We start from the raw sequence: 23,850 nt of genomic DNA, 5'->3' as shown, positions 1-23,850 counted from the left end.
TGTTTGGCATGGGTTGTCCAGCACTGGAGCTTGCTGGTCGTTGAGTAGAGCTGTGTCTTAGCGTTGGATGGAGATCTCTGGGAGAGCTCTCACTGATTGATATTATGAGGAGCCAGGAGGTCTCTGGTGGACCAATGTCCTGAACTTGGCTCTCTCACCTCAGAGGCTCAGGCCTGACACCTGGCCGGAGCACCAAGACCCTGGGTCATCCTGGAGAAGAGGGCCTGAAGCCAGGAGAAAGCTAGAGGGTGCGAGACCTGTCAGAAGGCTTGTTTGATGAAATCAGGCAAAGGTTGGTGACATTCTGTACCCACTTTCTACTCGTGAAGGGGAAAGGGGTGCCTCAGGAAGCTGAGCCTGCACTTCCACCTAGTTTTCAATTTTTAGGGCAAATATTCACTTATTAAAGCACATGAAGTTAGTATGATATTTAAATATACTATAAGCACTTAATTTATTTTCTCCTTAATAAATACTTGTCAATAAATGGTGGTGTATTTTGCAGTTGATAAAAATCTCAGATTCTAGGAAATAAAGTGACAATCCTAGTGTCATGAACACAATTATTACTGAAAAAACTTTAGAAAGATTATGAATTGTTGAGAAATGTAAAGAAAGAAAAAAAAACAAATGTTCCATGGGCAGCTTGGGGAATCAAGGACTGGCATTAAATTTTTAATAACCATCTCTCTATTAATATTAAATTATTTTGTGAAAAACAAGTACAGCACCTCCATCAACCCTCTGTTCCTAAGGAAATTAGGAATTTTTTATGGCCTCTGCTGAGAAGAGGTTTGCAGGATTGCTTGATGCCCGTTTAATTTTGGCAAAGGGCACCTAGCAAACATAACCAAAATGGACGCTGACATAATTTTGAAAACTCCCCCAGCAATAAACCAGCTGTCTCTTTGCCTCTCAACACTTCTGCTAGCTTCTGCTGCAGAAAGTCTCTGGAAGCTGCACTGGCTTCAAGGGCACCATAGCTGGCTTTCTCCACTGAGTCACAGGATGCTTGCAGTGACTGCTTACAGGGAGGGAAGCACCTCTGAGTTGTGCAGGGCAAGCCTGCTAACCCATGAAAATGCACTGCAGCAACAAGTCCTCAACAGTGAATACCGCTTTAGAGCATTGCAAAGTTCCTCGGCCCAGGACCAGGGGATCTTTTTAGTTTAGCAGTTTCAGATGTTGGCCCCCTTGAAGTCAAAGCCATGGCTTTCAGCTATACTTTGCTCCCCTCATTGTAGGCAGCTGCAAGATAACATTCAGTTTCTCACAAGGAACACAGATTTGGAAGGATCATCACAAATGTGCTGATCATTCAGCAAAGTATTGCTCATGGAGAGTAGCCTAATGGTTAAGAGCACAGGCACGCCTAGCTTAATCACTTATGTTTGATTTTGGATTTGAGATAGTTCTGAGTTCAAGCCCCAGGACTGTCACTTATTAGCTATGTGAGCATGGGAAAGCTCTCTGAGCCTCAGTTTCCTCATTTGTAAAATGGGGCTTGCAGTTCTACCCTCAAAAGATGGTTTTAAGGATTGCAGGAGGAAGTATGTGTAAAGTACTTGGCCAGTAGGAAGTGTTAAATGAGCGGTAACTCTGATGTTGATGTCGACCATGAAAGGGATCACAAGCACATAACTCTGACATTTCCAGGTTCTTAAGATTTTATCTAAATTCAGAAGCCCTGTTCTCTGTTAGTCTGCTGGAAGAGTCCACTGCCCCTGTAATATTCTTCAGAATGAATAGAATATGGCACAGATGATACATGCTACTAAGTTTCAGAGGAGGGAGATGTCACCTTCAGATGCACATTCAGGAAAAGCTTCACAGAGTGAAGGGTGCATTCCATCTCAAAAAAGGGAGTAAGGAGTTGTTTCTCCCAGGCAGGTTGTACACAGCTATGGTAGAACAAGAATAATTGAACCCTTGAAAGAATATTAAAGGATTCTCTCATTTTATGAATGATGAAACTGATACCCAGAGAGGGGGAGTGACTAATCCAAGGACACACAGCAATTTAATAACAAAGACCCCAGTTCTTGAGAATAACCTGCCCATTGTGCAGCAGTGCCTTTCATTCCTTGATTTGACAATACATGATAGTTTGACCAGCACCCTTCTTCAGTCTCACTAATTGTTCCAACAAAGCATTCTGAGAAATGTTAGTAAACAGGAAACCATTCTGGTCCATTGGAAGAAGTTTTTTTCCTGCTCCTACCCGCTGTGTAACGTGCAGCAAGGCACTCATAAATCTGAACTACTAATAATGTCTTTTCAAAGCTGACATTTATCAAGAGTTAGCAAGTGCTCTACTTGAATTATCCCTTACCATACACTGTCCCATAGCAGCATGTCGTAGGGGGTCATCCACAGACCACAACATTGGAATCACTAATACAGATCCCCATCCCTAGATTTACTAAATCAGAAATTCTGGTGGCCTAAGAATTTAAGTTGTAGCCAGCTCCCCAGATGATTCTGATGCTCATGAAAGTTTGAAGCTTTCTGTATACTAGGTACTCTTATAATCCTCTAAAATTTTACTGAAGACAAAAGCTGAGGCCCAGAGAGAAGTAACATATTGAGCCACACAGCTCATAAGTAGCAAATCTGGGATTTGAACCCACGTCTCTCTCTTTTTTTTTTTTTTTTTTTTGAGAGTTTTCAATAGTTGACTTGGAGTCCAGCTAAGACTTTAGTTTTTAGTGAAACGTCCAGAGTGGCAGCTGGGCTTGATGTTCTTCCCTATTTTCTCAAACTCGTAATTTTCTTCATTTGTCAACTCAGCCTGCAGCCTATGTTTTGTGATGTTCAGTCACTTTCGTTGTTCACCATCATCTGCAGATCTCAGAGCCGAGGGTCATGTGGTGTTAAAATGGAATAGAGAGATGTTTGACAAGGTGGCGTCATATTAACAGTGGTTCTCCTAACAAGAGTTGGGTTGTGAGGATGGATGGTGCATCTGGCAGATTCTCACCAGGGTAATTCACAGTGTAATTAGCTAAATGCACGGAAGCCATCGGACCACAGCTGTACAAGGGATGCCTAGCTGAGACGGATGTCATGTTCCTCTCCAGCCCAGTCTCCCCTTGAGGGTTTAGTCAGTACCTTGGTTGTGATTAATTGAACATTCTGAAAGGGAGCTCAGAAAAAACATTACCAATTACCTCCTGCACCCCTTTACTGTACGGAGGATGAAGACTTCATTTAACACACTTGGAGAGCTACCCAAGCTTCCTGGAAAAATTATTATTATTATTATTATTGAAAATCCTACAGTCTTTGACACTTAGAACTTTAAGGGGATCTAAGACATGATCTAACCCAGTGCTTCTCGGTCTTCAATGTGCATAAGCGCTGCCTACGCATGTTGTTAAAGGGCAGGTTCTTATTAGTAAGTCTAGGCTGAGGCTTCGGAGTCTACATTTCTAACAAATTTCTGCTGATGCCAAAGCTGCTGATCTCTGGACCACACTGAATAGCAAGGACCTCACCCAGGGAAGGCAAATGAGTTACACCTTGAATACAGACTTGCACGGCTCATGATTGCTGTCTTGAGAACTAGACTAAGGATTCTGCAGTTGGCTCTGGGACCAGCAGGTCAATTCTCCGAGCCTATCACAGGCTTAAGAGTAGGAAACCTCACTTCAAAAATTTCTTTCGTTTTTTTATTGGCACTTCCTTTTACTGGCAGTTGCATTTTTACAACAGTTCTGAATTCCTGAGTTTTTGTTTGTTTGTCTTTTGTTTTTATTGAGATATACTTGGCAGAACGTTATATTAGTTTCAGGTGTACAGTGCAATGATTCGATGCTTGCATATACTGAAAAATGATCACCACCATAAGTGCAGTTAATATCCATCACCCTACACAGCTACATTTTTTTCTGGTGAAGTCTCATTTTTATATGCAGAAGCTGAAACCCAGAAATGTCAGTGACTTGCTCAGGGTAATATTAGCAGTTAGTGGTAGAGCTGGGACTAACTTAAGCTGGAATGTAAACCTAGGTTTCTCTCTCTGAGCTGCACATTTTCATTGCAGATTGCATGTGAAGCTGTTTTAAAATGTCGTTCCTCAGTTCTGTCATTGGCAGAATCAGCCACGGAGTCCAATTTGGATTCAAGAAGCCAGGACACTCAGCCTGGCTTAACTTCTGAAAAGTTTTGCAACTTTGGGAAAAGAATTTCTCTGGGCCTTAGTTTTGTTATCCAGGATACGAGGAAATCCTTGCTTCATCTTTCTGGTTTATTCTGATGTTGTGGAAGGCAGTGAGATAAAAGATATGAAAGTCATTTGACAAAACATAAGTGACTTAAAAAAATAGAGGACATTTTTATTAAAATTGCTATAGGATAACAATAAACTTTTCTATAGGTTGCCGATTTTGGAAAAGTAGAAAAATATATATATATATATATGTACATATATGTATAATACATGCACTTACCTTTGTCCTAGGTTGTATTTTATTCGGAATGATTAAAAATTACTATTTTGAATTTTATTAATGAGGCCTTTTTGATTTTCTACCCACTTTAATGTATCCAGCTTGTGCAAAGGATGCATAGAGGCATGGAGGAGGGAGGGAAGGAAGGAAGAAGGGGGGGAGAGGGGGAGAGAGAGAGAGGTATCAAGCCATCCAGCCAAAATCTTGTCTAAGATATCTTCTCGTCCTAGGCTGCCAGGAACAGCAAGGCTCCTTGTTTCCTCATTCATATCCAGAAGGGGAGATGGGGATTTTCTTTTTTAATCCAAAGCCTCCAACAAACCTTTCCTTTTTTTTTCATTAGCTCAGTTGACTTAGGCCTCCCATTCCTGGACCAATCCCTGGCAATGGGAGGGGAAATACCAAGAGTGGCTTAGAGCAGTCAGGCCCACACCTGGAAGAGAACAGTCTCTACTCTTGTTACAAGGGGTAGGATGGATTCAACCGTTACATCCACGGCAAGGGGCTAATGGAAAAATAGAAAGAATTAGCTTTACCTGCCTATGTAATTCCATGAATTTATACCTCCTCTCCCACTTGTGGAAGTTTAAAGTTGTAAGTATCATAGCAGTGGTTATCTTTGGTTACACACCTGATTGTGTGCCAGACATGATGGTCAGCTCCTTAAATATCTTACTGCGATCTTTAAACAAATCTTCATATGATGTAGCTTCATTTTAAAGATGAGGTGATGTAACTTCATTTTAAAGGTGAGGGGAACTGAGGCTCAGCTAAGCTACAGAACTTGCCCTAGGGCATCTATAGAGAAGCTGGAATTCAAAGTTGATTCCAAAACTCATGTCTTTAGGACTTAATTAATTAATATAGATATTCTTATCTACACTGGAATTTAAAACACAGTGTACAAAGATGATCTCCAAAATGTAATTTCATATTATCATTATCATCATAATGAAACTGTCTTTGTAGATGCATTTAATTGAGAGAAAAAGAGATTTATTTCCCATAAATACATGAAGCAGAAAATAAATCTGAAAACTTAGTTGTGCTGATGGGTGCAAAGCTCTCCCTTCCCCAACTTTGACTGATCCTATTGGCAAATTAAAAAATGGAACATTTGAGTTAGCCCTTGCCTCTTCCTACTATAAGAGTAAAGAACCAAACAAGGTCTCCAGATTAAGCGTTAGGAGGAAATATTATTCAAAGTTTTTATCAGTCTGTGAATAGTGAGGTCTCAGCTTTTAGATACTTTCCTGGGAGACTGAAACTAGAAGATTCACACAGGAAGCTCCCTGCCAACAGGCTGTAGCAAAGAGAAGCACAACCGTGTCGATGCACTCACGTGTCTTGTAAAGAGTGGTGGAGCAACTGCTGTGTGTCACCTCTGTCAGCACTTCCAAGGCTGTTTAAGTTGGGAACTGGTTTACCATCCCCAGCTTCTCCTGATCATCATCTCGCACAAGTTCAGTTCCTTCCCCTGCTTACTTTCGTAATAATTAAAGTTACTATTCCTTGAATTTTTCAAATAGGCATTGTTTTAGATGCTTTATATGAATTATCTCATTTAATCCTCACAACAACCCAATAAGACAGATACTGTTTTACCTTTTTTACAGTGGAGAAAACTGAGGCTCAGAAAGGTTAAGTATCTTGTCCAAGATTGTGACCTCGCCTTTAACTTGGTCTGTTTTTAACCCAAGGAGCCTGGCTTCAGAGCCCCCTGTTACCTCAGCCCAAATAAAGGTGAATGCTTACAGGTTTACCCTGAGAGTTCCTACAGCTGAGAAGTAGAGAGTTTGGATATTTGTGGTAGTTGACTTTAAAATCTAACCTCTCATTTCACAAAGTGGCTCTTCCTAAAATGCAGTCACACCAGAGTTAGAAAGAACAGTTCAGAGGGAAAAGGTAAGATCCCTCAAGTTGTTTACCTTGGTACCTACTGAATAGAATGCTGTATAGACCTAGGGGCCTCCTCTCTACTTTCCCACTTCCTTTCCTCGGGGATGAGAGGCGGGGGTCCCCTCCGACCCCACCATTACGAAGGCCCAGGGCTGCCTCTTTCATCCTTCTCCTCTCTTTGCTCAGGCCACGATCTCTGACCTGCCCCTGCCCCTGCCCTTGTTCTTGTCACTGCTCCTTCACTTCCATGGTGCATGTACGTATTTCCTAAACGTCTTCTCCTCAAAACAAAAGGGGATTTCACTCTTTCAAGGGGACATATAATGGGTCCTAATGTACCATCAATCTTAAGTGTGATGACTCTGAAATAAGACTGTCCAGGTTCAAGTCTCAGTCCCTTATTTACTCATTGTGATACTTTCAGCAAGTGACTGAAAGTAACCTGAGCCTGCACATCTGAGAAGTGAGAGTTAATCAGAGCACCCACCTCAAAAGATTGTGGTGAAGAAAAGATGCACTGATCCAGGTAGGGTGCTCATAACTGTGCCTGGACGGTAATATATAGGCCCACTAAATACTGCCTAATGAGATTATCTACTAATTCAACAGATACTTCTTGAGTCCCTACCAGACATGCTCCTTGCCCTGACAGAGACCACATCTTAAATAGAAGATGCACTTTAAACAACCACCTATGGAAATAATGTATAATTACAAATGTAAATAAGGGCAGTTAGGGAAGTGTCTACATTGCTCTGAGAGCATATGTCAGAGGACTTGAGAGACGGAGGTATGATCAAGGAAGACTCCTCCATGGAAGGGACATTTGAACTGAGGTCTGCAAGGTGCATAAGAGCAAGGAATTCCAATTATCTGATGGATATTCCCAATTATCTGTTCGAAAGCAAATGTTCGAAATTCCTTGGTCCTATTTAAACATCTGCATATTATTTAGTATCAGTAACGTTCTATTAGGAAATTGTCTGGTGCCTATACTTTTTTTTTTTTTTTTTTTTTGCGGTACGCGGGCCTCTCACTGCTGTGGCGTCTCCCATTGCGGAGCACAGGCTCCGGACGCGCAGGCTCAGTGGCCATGGCTCACGGGCCCAGCCGCTCCGCGGCATGTGGGATCCTCCCGGACCGGGGCACGAACCCGTGTCCCCTGCATCGGCAGGCGGACTCTCAACCACTGCGCCACCAGGGAAGCCCTGGTGCCTATACTTTTGTTGTAAGTAGATATTTGCTGTTCCTATTCGTCGTAAAGGCATTTGTTCTATAATCAGACAGCTCTTAGCATCATTTATTTTGCCTTTGTTGTGTACACTGGGTACATGCTTACAAGTACACACTTTAAGTTATCATAATTATATCAATTTTTTAAATTACTGCTGAGTCCCTTTTCACCAGTGCATTTTTTTAAACATAGCTATTAAATCCAGTGCTGGTTAGGAGTAAACATGTGTCTAAACTTCCACTCACAGGATTCAGTAATCAGCATGAATCCATGCACCCTCCCCATCAGCCTATCTCTGTTCAAGAGATCCGTCTCAGCACCACCCGCATGCCCCCTGCCATTCAAGAGCCCAACAAAATTGTAAATCCGCCAAAGCAAAGGTCACTGGCTGTGTTCCTGCATCTCTGTAATGTTGAATGTGCTGCTTCTTTCTGTTACCCTTTTGTTACCTGTTCCTGGGAATCCTGCCCGTATGGTCTGCATTAGGTCAGCTTTCTGTTCTTAGCCAAATTAAATAAAAAACAATAAGAGACAGTGGGTAAGATTCTGTGGAAGGGGGTATCTCTGATACATGTGAGTGGAACTGATTATACCCTAGATGGGGTTTTTTGAAGTCTGTAGGATAATTCTCTTTTTGAGTCAATATCTTCTGGGGGAAGGAACTATCAAGACTCCTAGATGCATTAAAACATTAGCACCTTGTCTAAGGAGGACAGAAACCAAACCTTGACTTCTTTGCTTCCTAGCTGAAAGCTAGAAGCAGATTGTAATTTCCCTCTGGCCCGGAACGGAAGCAGTGGGAGGTTTTGTATGTTCAAACCCATCCTCATTAGCTCATGGGGCAAGGCTGGGGTCAGTTTCAAAACCCAGGGCTAAGAGGAAACCATGAGTCTCCCAATGACCTGGGATGATTTGAATCACAACTTTTAAGTCAGTCATGACCTGCCATTAAGTCATGAAATTTGACCTGATCAACTACCACATTTATTACTCACTGTCCTGGGTTTTAGAAGATTACGAAGAGGAGGGGTGTGTGACTGGAAAGGCACCCCTTTTCCCTCTTAGTGATGTGCATTGTCATCACCCTTGACAATACGCGGAAGCCCCAGGAATATGTAGCTCTGCTTCTGCTAGTGTTTACCCGTAATTCCCCTCCCTCTACCCCTGTGCGCTGGAAACACTTGACTGGAATGTTTCCAGCCTTGAGGAAAGAAACCAAAACAAATGTCCTCTGTGGTATTATTTAAAAATGGATTGGGAAATGAGGAATTATTAGTTACAGGGTATGTATAAAAATCTCTAGCAAGTCATCACACATAATGCTTTGAGTTGTATGAACCGGCTAATGAAAAGATTAGCTCAATCGTCTCTCTCCAACTTGGGACTTAAGTCAATAATTCAAATGAAAATTGAACTAGAACAAGCCTTTACCTGTCAGGATACAAACTCCCGGGTGTTAAAACTTCTTTGAGTTATCAGAATTGAGTATACAGATTCTCACATCTATTTCTGAAAAGTGTCAGAAGAGGACTTTGGGCCTAGGTGAGTTCATTGTAAAACCTGGTTCCGTTCCACACTTCCTGAGAATCTGTAATAGTTTCCAGTGAGTCCCTCCTTTGGAAGAAAGAAATATCCATTAAAATTATAGATTGTTAATATAGTTGCCTTCACTTTTTCTTCCTTCCGGGGATTTCAGTATGATCTCAATCTTTTTTTTTCCATGCAATTACAGTGACTCCTGGCTTTCAACTTTATTTGAAAGTAGTAGCTTGTACTTGGTTAAATTGAGAAGTGGAGCCCAAAAGGAATTCTACCAACCTTCTAAAAGTATTCATTTCATCATATATTTTATTAATTGTGCTTTATTATTATTAAATGTAACATTTCAGATGTTCTCGGGAATTCCCTGGTGGTCCAGTAGTTAAGACGGGGCTTTCACTGCGTGGGCCTGGGTTCAATCCCTGGTCAGGGAACTAAGATCCCGCAAGCCACGTGGCACAGCCAAAAATAATAATAAAGTGGCCTCCCCAGCAGATGCTTTAAAAAAAAAAAAAGAAGAAAAACAGATGTACTCGCCTTTCCCCCAAATGTAGCATTTATCCTTCTATTTCCATCCAACTGTTATGTGGAAAATCAGTAATGTGCGATTTATGTGTCATTCCCAATGAATTCCACACAAATTAACACATAACTAGAAAGTAATAATCTTTCAAGAGAAATGAATTTGCTTTTGTGAGAATAAAAGCAATGGAAGAGATTAAGCCACAAAAATGAGGAACACTACTTAAGTTCCAGCCCAAAGAAGTACTGCAGAATTTGCCATAGCGAGGCCTCACACTGTTAGGAAAGCACACTAGCCCTCTATCAAGATCACAGTTTGCAAGGGAAATGCAAGCCTGAGGCTTTTTGCTGGGAGAATTTTCCTTATTCATTATTCCTATTTTATGCCATGTAGTTTTTTGAAAAGCAGTTAAAGCAGTTGGTAATTATAGATTAAATGGAACTGAAAGGCAAACTTTTAATAAATTAAATCTGAAAGGACTTTGATGCAGCAGCCAGCGGTCTGAACCCTTAGTTGTGATTTTGACCATTGCAATGATCTCTAAAAATTTGAATTTAAATGCCCTCCAGGCAGGCCTGTATTTTTATAGTCTGGTTAACTACAATCTCTTCGTATTCTTCATTACACCTACTTCATGCTTTTATATGATATCCTTCGCCGGATTTTTTTTTCCTTTTTTAAAATTAATTTATTTATTTTTGGCTGCGTTGGGTCTTCGTTGCTGCTGTGTGGGCTTTCTCTAGTTGCAACGAGCGGGGGCTACTCTTCATTCTGGTGCGTGGGCTTCTCATTGCAGTGGCTTCTCTTATTGTGGAACACGGGCTCTAGGCACGCAGGCTTCAGTAGTTGTGGCTCGCGGGCTCTAGAGCGCAGGCTCAGTAGTTGTGGCTCATGGGCTTAGTTGCTCTGCGGCATGTGGGATTCTCCAAGGCCAGGGCTCGAACCCGTCCGTGTCCCCTGCATTGGCAGGCGGATTCTTAACCCCTGCGCCACCAGCGAAGCCCCCCTTAGCCGGATTTGAATGTGTGATCCTGGACTTAGTCTAACCCTCTCAGTAATTCAATTTAGCAAGTTTTATTCTGAGTACTTATTTTGTATCAACGGTAGTGGTCAGCATTAGGGACACATAAGCAACAGGATACATGTTTGCCATCATGAGGGAAACAAGGATTTAGCGAGATTCAGTATCAAGAAGACTGACCCTGGTAAAAGGAGTTAGCAAAGACTTCCCTAAATTCACATAGACTTTCTAGAACAAGAACACCGGTGCCCAGAATCCGCCAGGATTAGAACTGGCTCTCACCTTTGGAGTTGGTGTTCTTTCCACTCTGCTGTGAGTGTTGGAAGGGGCAGAGACCCATTTGAGGGGACCAAAAAGCCTTTACCTCTCAGCCTTTACCTTTCAGACCCACATGAGGAGCCTCCGTCCACTGGACAGGCCAGGCTTGTTGAGTGCCTTTTTTACAACTGACCCTGTATTAGTCATAACTTTTATAAAAGGCTTCTCTTCTGGGGTCCTTTGGAGAGAAGAGCCTTACTCTCTCTGCTCCTGAGGTCTACCTCTTACTTCATCTAAAAGCTTCACTGTCACTTGAAACAAGAACTTAAAACCTCACCAAGCTCACTTGGTTTATCCACGTGTCCAGATGGATTATTTTGGTGCATGACTGAAGCAGAATCTTTCCACCTTATGACAACGATAGAGCCACACAAGTGACTGATCCATAAACAATACATTAATGTGATTCCTTAACAAGGAATCAGTCCACCAAGATAACCTCAAGATACGTATTCACATGATTTACCCATGAGAATTTAAAAATTAAAAATCAAAACAAGTCACTCATATCTTAATGCCACCAGTGTCCACTTCATAAGTATTTTACCCCATAGTGAAAATACTTAGTAGAAAAAGTACAAGGTTTGAATCTGCAAACATAAATTTAAATTATTGTTTTACCACTTAACTACCCAAGAGCTTTGGGATTTTGGTGGGAGGGGTTATTTACAAAATGCTGTTAATACTAACTCCTCATAATATGCTTGTGAGATTTCAAACATTTACAATAGCCTCATAGAAGCAGAAACGGCAGGGTGAAAATAACCTCAGCCCTTTTATTTTTCTACTAGCTTTTATTAAAAATGGTCTTCCTTCTGCAACTACCTGGTATCTCAGCAATATTCTCCTATTATTTATATTCCAGTTCTAAACTCCACATCTGGTTACTATTTCTCCATTTACTTCGGTAGAGGGATTCAAAAAGTCAAAGATGTTGGCCTTCTCTTGGATCTCCATTTCATATTCTAGTTGGGTAAAATTTGCTTTCACCTCTTAGAACGCTGAGTGCACGCTAGGTAGTTTCAGAGTGTTTTTCTCTTGGAAAGAGTGTTTTGGATATTCCCAGACGGTTAACAGTTCATTGCCTTAACATTTAAAGTTACTCAGGGCACAGTGTCATTTCATGGGCAATAAAACAAGGTCTCCTACCCACACACTAGTCACAGTAATTGAAAATTGCAGAGTGAGAATTTCTTGGATTTTTTTGCAATTTCTCACTCTTCTCTGGATGATATGAGTGGTGAACTGGGATTTAAAATAGCCCTGTTGTCCCTTCCCAAGATAAGCGTGTGATGCTGCTGGGTCACTGACGGATGCGATTTGTTTCTCTATATAAGACAATAGGACAAGGACATCTCTCCAGAACATATACCTATCACTGAAAAAGTTTCATGAAAAGAAGCAGCAAACCTGAAATCAGTCCTGGAATTAGCTATTTATTATATAAAAATAAGGTCCACGCTTCATTGTTTAATGCAGTATCTTTTAAGCAAAGTGGAACTCGGTTAACCAAATGTGTTTCTTTTCTTTTTGGAGAAAGATGTTGGGATGGGAATGGGAAGAAGGAAAAGAAAACCTCTTAATCCAAATGTTTAGCATGAAGTTGCCACTGTTAGAACCATCAGTGCATGGGTCAGTCTGGAAAAGGAATCCATCCCACTACCTAACAGAACAGCTGAACAATCTATGTGAAAACTGCCCTCCTTCGCAGAGGATCATTTGTGGAAGGTTCAGAATGCTGGTGCAAATAAATCAGTCTGTTTCCCCAAATTTCAGCATTTCATTCTTGATTGATAAGCACAGTAATTCCAGGTAAAGCATAATTTCAACAACAGATTGTTGAACGGGGAACAGAGGACTTTCTTTTATTGGCATTGGCCTGCTTAGTAGGGCCTCTCCAAAAACCCTTGTCGGGAATGGACACTTGTGAGTTAAAAGTCAACTGTAGAAAGCCAGTAGTGTAGACCCTTAGACAAAAGCAAGGCCTGCAGCAAGCTTCTTGCAAAGGCAATTTATCTACAGAGAATGACAATTTAGTCATTAGTCTCTCCCTTTCATCTGTTTCCCTTCATGTATTTTTGGTTTCCTTCTCTCTCATTTTAATTACTGTCAACAATAATCTCATGGGTGTTTAAATAGGTGAAAATTACAAGACAAAAAATATTGATCAGTATTTTGTTATGTTTTCCAGGGCACTAGAGATTGCTCCATGCTCTTTCTGATAAGTTAAAGAGGAACCATCTCTTGTTAATGTTCTTACCAAAAAAAGGGACAGTTTAGTGGTTTCTCCTGTGTCTCTACAAGACAAGTGAAGAGAAAGGCAATTAGGAAGGCCACTTGGGCAAGTCTGGAAAGGGTGGGATAGAGACTCATTTTTAAAACAGATTAGCTAAATTCATGTGACAGTTGCTATTCCTTCCATTTTCTGAAATTTCATCACCTAAGTACAGCCTGATACTGAGAAGGCATTCCAAGAAAGAACTTATAATTGAAGAAAGTGTCAAGATATGCAATTGTATCATTTCATCCTTAGGAGCAGGAACCATGGAACAAACAGATTAAATGCCAGCTGTACTACTTATTAACTGCAGCTCTGGGCAGATCACTAACTATCCTTATTTCTCAATCTCCTTATTTTTAAAATGAGACTATTAATAATAATAACTTCCTCATATGTTATTGTCAAGATTAAACATTACAACCTAGCAATTCCACTCCTGGAGATAGATATATATATATATATATATATATATCTCCCAAAAAAACCCCAAAAAACTCTAATTTGAAAAGATAAATGCCACCCCAGTGTTCATAACAGCATTATTTACAATAGCCAAGATATGGAAACAACCTAAGTGTCCATCAACAAATGAATGGATAAAGAAGATGTGATATATACAGACAATGGAATACTACTCAGCCATAAAAAAGAATGAAATTTTGCCATTTGCAGCAACGTGGATGGACTTGGAGGGTATTATGCTAAGTGAAATAAGTCAGACAGAGAAAGACAAATACTGTATGTTATCACTTATATGTGGAATACTAAAAATACAACAAACTGGTGAATATACCGAAAAAAGAAGCAGACTCACAGATACAGAAAACAAACTAGTGATTACCAGAGGGGAGGGGGAGGAGGGGCAACATAGGGATGGGGAAGTGGAAGGTACGAAGTACTGGGTATAAGATAGGCTCAAGGATGTATACAACACAGGGAATACGAGGATGTATCAACACAGGGAATACGAGGATGTATCAACACAGGGAATATAGCTAATATTTTGGAATAACTATAAATGGCAAGTAACCTTTCAAAATTGTAGAAAAAATTAAAATTAAAAAATTCTTTAAAAAGATTAAATATTACAGTTGTGTAAAGACTTTAACACAATGCCTGTCTCTAGTAAATGATAAATGGAAGTTACATGTGTTCTCTCTCTATGAAAACTGCTTTTCACCTTGATGGTGTGGACAGTGGTCAGAACTTCAGCTTTTTCATTGTTCCTCAAGGCCTCTGCTGCTGCTTTATTTAGTCATGTCCTTCTCCTACTGTACAACAGACCAGTAGTTTTCCAAATGTGAACCCTAGCCCAGCATCACCTGGGAACTTTTTAGAAATGCAGATTACTGAGCCTCCCAGACTTACTAACTGAGGAATTCTGGGAGGGGGCCCAGAGATCTGTGTCTTAACAAGGCTTCCCAGGGAACTCTGGTGCACATTAAAGTTTGGGAGCCACTGAAATAGACTCTCCCCCCACCAAACCACTACCTGAGTCAGGCTTCCTTGGCTAATTTTAGGAGATGCTGAAGGCAGCATGGAATCTTATTGCATTGAAATAATCATCAACAGACAGGAGCTATTACACTGTTTTATTACTCTTAATTAACTCACTTCATTTTTCTGAACTTCGGTTTCCTGACCTGTAAAATGGAAATACAGCGTATTCTGCAGTGGTGCAGTAGGTACGTCCTTCAAAAAAAACCCTCACATCAGCAACCACCTTCCAAAAACAAACATTTCAAAGGGGAAAGAAGGAAAGATAATAATTGTTCAATTTCACATGCATAAAAGTTATTTTTATTTATTTTTATTTTATTTAAACAATAAAGGTGATTAAAAGTAAATAAACTCTACAGATAATTTACTATTACAAGCTCAACATAATAAATTTAAAAGGCTCTCCCCTTTTACCACTTGAGGTACATATAAAAGAGCCTGTTGAAACACATATACAAAGCTTTTACCCTTGATCTTTGCTCCCAACACAGTTCATTCACATCCTTTGAAGGGAAGAGAGCAGTAAAAAGACAAGGGGGAAAAAGGAAAATGCAGCTAGTTAACCAGCTAGCCACCAAACCCAGCAGCTGCTAGATGCTTTTGGTCCCAGCCAGAAGGATTGAAACCCAGCACTGTTCTGCATACTGAAGATTGTATTACTCTAGCAGAGTTCCTTAATTTCAGTTGGAGTTGTGAAAAATTCTTATTATAGGTGGAAACTGTCTCTGATGTCTTTCCTGCCCTGCCTATGTAATAGGGTTGTTGAGACCCATAAACAGGATGAATTGTGTCTCAGTTGAGACTCGAAGAGAGAGACATGTATTATCTTGCTTAGCATCAGCAAGTCAGGCATGTCCAGATACAGACGCAGTGTCATCAGGTCATGGATTCTCCATGTCTCCTTATGTTTGCTCCTTTTCAAGTTAGGATCTCCTCTTACAGTTGAAGCATCTCAACAGATTCAGTAGATTCAGGGCCACATACTTCTAGGTACAAATCCAGTGGAAAAGTTTGAGAGTCTTTACTCCGGTATGCCTATCTGAAGGCTCATGACATGCCGTTGGTTCTGAAATGGGCATGCATCCATCACTGAAACAAGCACTGTGTCAGGATTGCTCTGATTGGCTATGGCCACACCTGAAGCACAGAAACTGAGAGTGGGGAAAGTGGTGGTTCCTTAAATAGAATTTTTGCTAGTGGGGCTGATGGACATTCAAACCACAGATGTTTACTTACTTGCAAGTGTTATAGTTAACAGGACTTTACATGAGCTCTCATCTTTAGTGATGTATTTAAATCAAGACACTCATTAAGGAAATTTTGCAAGCCTCCAAGTGACTGCCCCTACCATGCACTGAGACCGTCTTCTTTTTATGAGTTGTAGAGTGCTCTAGGGGTTTGGTGCTGTGGCTGTGCCTTAGCATGGCACAGTGAAAGAGACCTGATTACAGTTCCTGCTCTGCCACCTATTCACTGGGTGAACTTGTGTTAAGTTTCTTAACCTCTCTGTGCCTTATCTCCTGAGCATGAGATCTGTGCTGATCCCAGAGGACTAATGGGAAACTGAAAGGTCAGTATGTAAAATGCTTAGTCTTAGTTACTAGATACTACTCACTAAATTCCATTCTCGTGCATAAAAATGGGGCATCTGCCACATAAGTGGTCCAGGGTATCATTGGAAATGTTGTTTCCAGATCTCGGGTGCCTGAGCCTGCTGCTCTAGCAAGAGACCTGTATGAATAGAGGCAGAAGCCTTAGAGTAGAAAAGGAACTCAAGGGGTAGTCCCATGCAGTTCCAGTCTTCAGAATGGTGTTGCCAAATTAAATCCATCGTATTGTTGAAGCATGAAGACGTTAAGTGAGATATTAAGTGTCACAAAATTAATTTCATTCAATCAGCATTTATTTCTTGAGCATCTGCTAGGTTCCAGGCACTAGGTACAAATTTTAGTTATGAGATAAATAGTTACTAGGGATATACTGTACAGCATGATGACTATAGTGAACACAGCTGTATGATACATAGGAAAGTTAAGAGAGTAAATCCTAAGAGTTCTCATCAGAAATTTTTTTCCTTTTTTTTTTCTTTTCTTTGTATTGTATCTACATGAGAAGATGGATGTTAGCTTAACCTATTATGGTAATCATTTCACAATATATGTAAATCAAACCATCATGCTGTGTGCCTTAAAATTATACAGTGATATATGTCAATTATTTCTCAGTAAAACTGGAAACAGAAAAAGTAAAATACACAAACATTGATTTAAAAATTTTTTTTTAATTATTGGCAATAGATACATTCTGAGTCATCACCAAAATAAATATACTATATTGTTAATAATAGCTTGTTGCAGTTAAGTTTTATTATCCAGAGCGATGGAGGCCTCTTAAAAATAAGACACAAAAATCTTCCCTGCTTACAGAACAAAAAGCATTACATAATCATTTAATTTGGGGGATTCATGATGTCAGTATTCATCCTTTACTTTAGCTTTGCCAAGAAGAAATAATCCAAGAGAAAAAAGGGTCACTGTATCTACATAGCCACCTTAATTCTACTCCCTGGGCCCAGAATTCAACTCAGTATAGATAACTCTGGGCTAACTCTTAAGTCCTGCCTGCTTCCCTTCCATTGCAAGTCAATTCCTCACCCCTTTCATCCCTCCACCACCCGCAGTCTGTTCAGCTCTTATTTTCAAGTTCCTTGTTGTTCTGAATTCTGTTGCATTTTGGCAAGTCACATGTTGCCTGCATTTTTATTGTTCAGAATTCTTCCTTTACCCTATTTACAATGACACTGCAAATTTAAGGTCACATCTTGTAACTGGGCATTAAGATACATCAATTAAATGAAGTTATACAAAAATGTTTCTGGCGTGTATATCAGGTGCTTAATATATGTTACCTGTGGTTTTTCTTTTTCTTTTTTTTTTTTTCTTTTTCTTGGCAATGAATAAAAGATTTATTTCTTTTTCTTTCTTTTAACATCTTTATTGGAGTATAATTGCTTGACAATGGTGTGTTAGTTTCTGCTTTATAATAAAGTGAATCACCTATACCAACACACATATCCCCATATCTCCTCCCTCTTGCGTCTCCCTCCCACCCTCCCTATCCCACCCCTCTAGGTGGTCACAAAGCACCCAGCTGTCTCTCTGTGATATGTGGCTGCTTCCCACTAGCTATCTGTTTTACGTTTGGTAGTGTATATATGTCCATGCCACTCTCTCGCTTTGTCACAGCTTACCCTTCCCCCTCCCCATGTCCTCAAGTCCATTCTGTACATCTGCGTCTTTATTCCGGTCCTGGCCCTAGGTTCTTCACAACCACTTTTTTTTTTTTTTAGATTCATATATATGTGTTAGCATACAGTATTTTTTTTTTTTTGTCTTTCTCACTTACTTCACTCTGTATAACAGACTCTAGGTCCATCCAGCACTCTACGAATAACTCAATTTCGTTTCTTATTATGGCTGAGTAATATTCCATTGTATATATATGTGCCACATCTTCCTTATCCATTCGTCTGTGGATGGACACTTAGATTGCTTCCATGTCCTGGCTATTGTAAACAGAGCTGCAATGAACATTGTGGTACATGACTCTTTTTGAATTATGGTTTTCTCAGGATATATGCCCAGTAGTGGGATTGCTGGGTCATATGGTAGTTCTATTTTTAGTTTTTTAAGGAACCTCCATACTGTTCTCCTAGTGGCTGTATCAATCTACATTCCCAGCAACACTGCAAGAGGGTTCCCTTTTCTCCACACCCTCTCCAGCATTTATTGTTTGTAGATTTTTTGATGACGGCCATTCTGACAGGTGTGAGGTGATACCTCATTATAGTTTGGATTTGCATTTCTCTAATGATTGGTGACTTTGAGCATCCTTTCATATGTTTGTTGGCAATCTGTGTATCTTCTTTGGAGCACTATCTATTTAGGTCTTCTGCCCATTGTTGGATTGGGTTATTTGTTTTCTTGATATTGAGCTGCATGAGCTGCTTGTAAATTTTGGAGATTAATGCTTTGTCAGTTGCTTCATTTGCAAATACTTTCTCCCATTCTGAGGGTTGTCTTTTCATCTTGTTTATGGTTTCCTTTGCTGTGCAAAAGCTTTTAAGTTTCATTAGGTCCCATTTGTTTATTTTTGTTTTTATTTCCATTTCTCTAGGACGTGGGTCAAAAAGGTTCTTGCTGTGATGTATGTCATAGAGTGTTCTGCCTATGTTTTTCTCTAAGAGTTTTATAGTGTCTGCCCTTACATTTAGGTCTTTAATCCATTTTGAGTTTATTTTTGTATGTGGTGTTAGGAACTGTTCTAATTTCATTCTTTTACTTGTAGCTGTGCAGTTTTCCTAGCGCCACTACTTGAAGAGTCTGTCTTTCCTCCATTGTATATTCTCGCCTCTTTTATCAAGGATAAGGTGACCATATGTGTGTGGGTTTATCTCTGGGCTTTCTATCTGGTTCCATTGATCTATATTTCTGTATTTCTGCCAGTACCATACTGTTTTGATGACTGTAGCTTTGTAGTATAGTCTGAAGTCCGGGAACCTGATTCCTCCACCTCCGTTTTTCTTTCTCAAGATTGCTTTGGCTATTTGGAGTCTTTTGTGTTTCCATACACATTGTGAAATATTTTGTTCTAGCTCTGTGAAAAATGCCATTGGTAGTTTGATAGGGATTGCATTGAATCTGTAGATTGCTTTGGGTAGTGTAGTCATTTTCACAACATTGATTCTTCCAATCCAAGAACATGATATATCTCTCCATCTGTTTGTATCATCTTTCATTTCTTTCATCAGTGTCTTATATAGTTTTCTGCATACAGAAATATATAGTTTTCTGCATATAGGTCTTTTGTCTCCTTAGGTAGGTTTATTCCTAGGTATTTTATTCTTTTTGCTGCAATGGTAAATGGGAGTGTTTCCTTAATTCTCTTTCACATTTTTCAACATTACTGTATAGGAATGCAAGACATTTCTGTGCATTAATGTAGTATCCTACTACTTTACCACGTTCATTGATTAGCTGTAGTAGTTTTCTAGTAGCATCTTTTGGATTCTCTATGTATAGTATCATGTCATCTACAAACAGTGACACCTTTACTTCTTCTTTTCCGATTTTGATTCCTTTTATTTCTTTATCTTCTCTGATTGCTGTGGCTAAAACTTCCAAAACTATGTCGAATAATAGTTGTAAGAGTGAACAACCTTGTCTTGTTCCTGATCTTACAGGAAATGGTTTCAGTTTTTCACCATTAAGAATGATGTTGGCTGTAGGTTTGTCATATATGGCCTTTATTATGTTGAGGTAAGTTCCTTTTACGCCTACTTTCTGGAGGGTTTTTATCATAAATGGGTGTTGAATTTCGTCAAAAGCTTTTTCTGCATCTATTGAGATGATCATATGGTTTTTCTCCTTCAGTTTGTTAATATGGTGTATCATTGCTTGATTTGTGTATATTGAAGAATGCTTGCATTCCTGGGATAAACCCCACTTGATCATGGTGTATGATCCTTTTAATGTGCTGTGGGATTCTGTTTGCTAGTATTTTGTTGAGGATTTTTACATCGATGTTCATCAGTGATATTGGCCTGTAGTTTTCTTTCTTTGTGACATCTTTGTCTTGTTTTGGTATCAGGGTGATGGTGGCCTCATAAAGTGAGTTTGGGAGTGTTTCTCCCTCTGCTATCTTTTCGAAGAGTTTGAGAAGGATAGGTGTTAGCTCTTCTCTAAATGTTTGATAGAATTCGACTGTGAAGCCATCTGGTCCTGGGCTTCCATTTGTTGGAAGATTTTTAGTCACAGTCTCAATTTCAGTGCTTGTGATTCGTGTTTCTATTTTCTATTTCTTCCTGGTTCAGTCTCAGAAGGTTGTGCTTTTCTAAGAATTTGTCCATTTCTTCCAGGTTGTCCATTTTATTGGAATATAGTTGCTTGTAGTAATCTCTCATGATCCTTTGTATTTCTGCAGTGTCAGTTGTTACTTCTCCTTTTTCATTTCTAATTTTGTTGATTTGAGTCCTCACCCTCTTTTTCTTGATGAGTCTGGCTAATGGTTTATCAATTTTGTTTGTCTTCTCAAAGAACCAGCTTTTAGTTTTATTGATCTTTGCTATTGTTTTCTTTGTTTCTATTTCATTTATTTCTGCTCTGATTTTATGATTTCTTCCCTTCTACTAACTTTGGGTTTTGTTTGTTCTTTCCCTTGTACCTTTAGGTGTAAGGTTAGGTTGTTTATTTGAGATGTTTCTTGTTTCTTGAGGTAGGATTGTATTTCTATAAACTTCCTTCTTTGAACTGTTTTTGCTGCATCCCATAGATTTGGGGTTTTCGTGTTTTCATTGTCTTTTGTTTCTATGTATTTTTTTATTTCCTCTTTGAGTTCTTCAGTGATCTCTTGGTTATTTAGTAGTGTATTGTTTAGCTTTTATGTGTTTGTATATTTACTGATTTTTTTCTCTCATGGGTATCTAGTCTCATAGCGTTGTGGTCGAAAAGATACTTGATACGATTTCAATTTTCTTAAATTTACCAAGGCTTGATATGTGACCCATGATATGATCTATCCTGGAGAATGTTCCATGAGCACTTGAGAAGAAAGTGGATTCTGTTATTTTTGTATGGAATGTCCTATAAATATCAATTAAGTCCATCTTGTTTAATGTATCATTTAAATCTTGTGTTTTCTTATTTATTTTAATTTTGGATGATGTGTGCATTGGTGAAAGTGGGGTGTTAAAGTCCCCTTCTATGAATGTGTTACTGTCAATTTCCCCTTTTATGGCTGTTCACATTTGCCTATGTATTGAGGTGCTCCTATGTTGGGTGCATAAATATTTACAATTGTTATATCTTCTTCTTAGATTGATCCCTTGATCATTATGTAGTGTCATTCTTTGTCTCTTGTAATAGTCTTTATTTTAAAGTCTATTTTGTCTGATACAAGAATTGCTACTCCAGCTTTATTTTGATTTCCATTTGCGTGGAATATCTTTTTCCATCCCCTCACTTTCAGTCTGTATGTGTCCCTAGGTCTGAAGTGGGTCTCTTGTAGACAGCATATATACAGGTGTTGTTTTTGTATCCATTCAGCCAGTCTATGTCTTTTGGTTGGAGCATTTAATCCATTTACATTTAAGGTAGTTATTGATATGTATGTTCCTATTACCATTTTCTTAATTGTTTTGGGTTTGTTATTGTAGATATTTCCTTCTCCTGTGTTTCCTGTCTAGGGAAGTTCCTTTAGCATTTGTTGTAAAGCTGGTTTTGTGGTGCTGAATTCTCTTAGCTTTTGCTTGTCTGTAAAGGTTTTAATTTCTCCGTCAAATCCGAAGGAGATTCTTGCTGGGTAGAGTAGTATTGGTTGTAGGTTTTTCCCTTTCATCACTTTAAATATGTCCTGCCACTCCCTTCTGGCTTGTAGGGTTTCTGCTGAAAGATCAGCTGTTAACCTCATGAGGATTCCCTTGTATATTATTTGTTGTTTTTCCCTTGCTGCTTTTAATATTTTTTCTTTGTACTTAATTTCTGATAGTTTGATTAATATGTATCTTGGCATGTTTCTCCTTGGATTTATCTGGAATAGGACTCTCAGCGCTTCCTGGACAGGATTAACTATTTCTTTTCCCATATTAGGGAAGTTTTGAACTATAATCTCTTCAAATATTTTCTCAGTCCCTTTCTTTTTCTCTTCGTCCTCTAGGACCCCTGTATTTTGAATATTGGTGTGTTTAATGTTGTCCCAGTGGTTTCTGAGACTGTCCTCAATTCTTTTCATTCTTTTTTCTTTATTCTGATCTGCAGTAGTTATTTCCACTATTTTATCTTCCAGGTCACTTATCCGTTCTTCCGCCTCAGTTATTCTGTTATTGATTCCTTCTAGAGAATTTTTAATTTCATGTATTGTGTTGTTCATCATTGTTTATTTGCTCTTTACATCTTCTAGGTCCTTGTTAAACGTTTCTTGTATTTTTGCAGTCTATTTCCAAGATTTTGGATCATCTTTAGTATCATTACTCTGAATTCTTTTTCAGGTAGACTGCCTATTTCCTCTTCATTTGTTTGGTCTGGTGGGTTTTTACCTTACTCCTTCATCTGCTGTGTGTTTCTCTGTCTTCTCATTTTGCTTATCTTACTGTGTTTGGGGTCTCCTTTTCACAGGCTGCAGGTTCTTAGTTCCCGTTGTTTTTGGTGTCTGCCCCCGGTATCTAAGGTAGGTTCAGTGGGTTGTGTAGGCTTCCTGGTGGAGGAGACTGGTGCCTGTGTTCTGGTGGATAAGGCTGGATCTTGTCTTTCTGGTGGGCAGGACCGCATCCGGTGATGTGTTTTGGGGTGTCTCTGACCTTATTATGATTTTAGGCAGCCTGTCTGCTAATGGATGGGGTTGTGTTCCTGTCTTGCTAGGTGTTTGGCATAGGGTGTCCAGCACTGTAGCTTGCTGGTCATTGAGTGGATCTTGGTCTTAGTATTGAGATGGAGATCTCTGGGAGAGCTTTTGCCATTTGATATTACGTGGAGCCAGGAGGTCTTTGGTGGACCAATGTCCTGATCTCAGCTCTCTCACCTCAGAGACACAGTCCTGACACCCGGCTGGAGCACAAAGACCCTTTTGGGAAGTCTGCGGTCTTCTGCCAGCATTCAGTAGGTGTTCTGTAGGAGTTGTTCCACGCATAGATGTATTTCTGATGTATTTGTGGGGAGGAAGGTGATCTGCATGTCTTTCTCCTCTGCCATCTTGAAGACCTCTCCTTACCTACTGTTTTTAGTTCTAGTTTTATCATGAATTCATCTATAGTTAGTCTTCTATTTTGAGCACAATTCAATAATTCATCCTCTAATGCTATTTCATACCTAGTTCAGTTTAATTTTTTAGGTAGTTGTAATTAAGACTGTAAATTCTTTAAAGGGGGGTGTCATGCTTTCCATTTATCTGTGTGCTCTAAGTAGAAATCATGAAAATGATACTCGCAACAATCTATTATACCTTTACGTCATTACAGCCGTCCTCTAGGGTTGGATTATTATACCATTTAATAAATGAAGAAGCTGAAACTCACATAGGTGATAGTTGCAG

The 23,850-nt window shown here is 39.5% G+C and overlaps 1 protein-coding gene across 6 annotated transcripts in view; it reads left to right on the top strand.

Moving 5' to 3' along the window:
* The window catches only part of GABRB2 (gamma-aminobutyric acid type A receptor subunit beta2), a 388,018-nt gene that overhangs the window by 267,806 nt on the left and 96,362 nt on the right, over positions 1-23,850 (top strand). The gene's annotated exons all lie outside the window — the stretch shown is intronic.

Source organism: Globicephala melas, chromosome 3 (assembly GCF_963455315.2).
Source record: "Globicephala melas chromosome 3, mGloMel1.2, whole genome shotgun sequence".
In the NCBI taxonomy this organism is placed as follows: domain Eukaryota; kingdom Metazoa; phylum Chordata; class Mammalia; order Artiodactyla; family Delphinidae; genus Globicephala; species Globicephala melas.
This window is presented reverse-complemented; position numbering and strand designations above follow the sequence as displayed.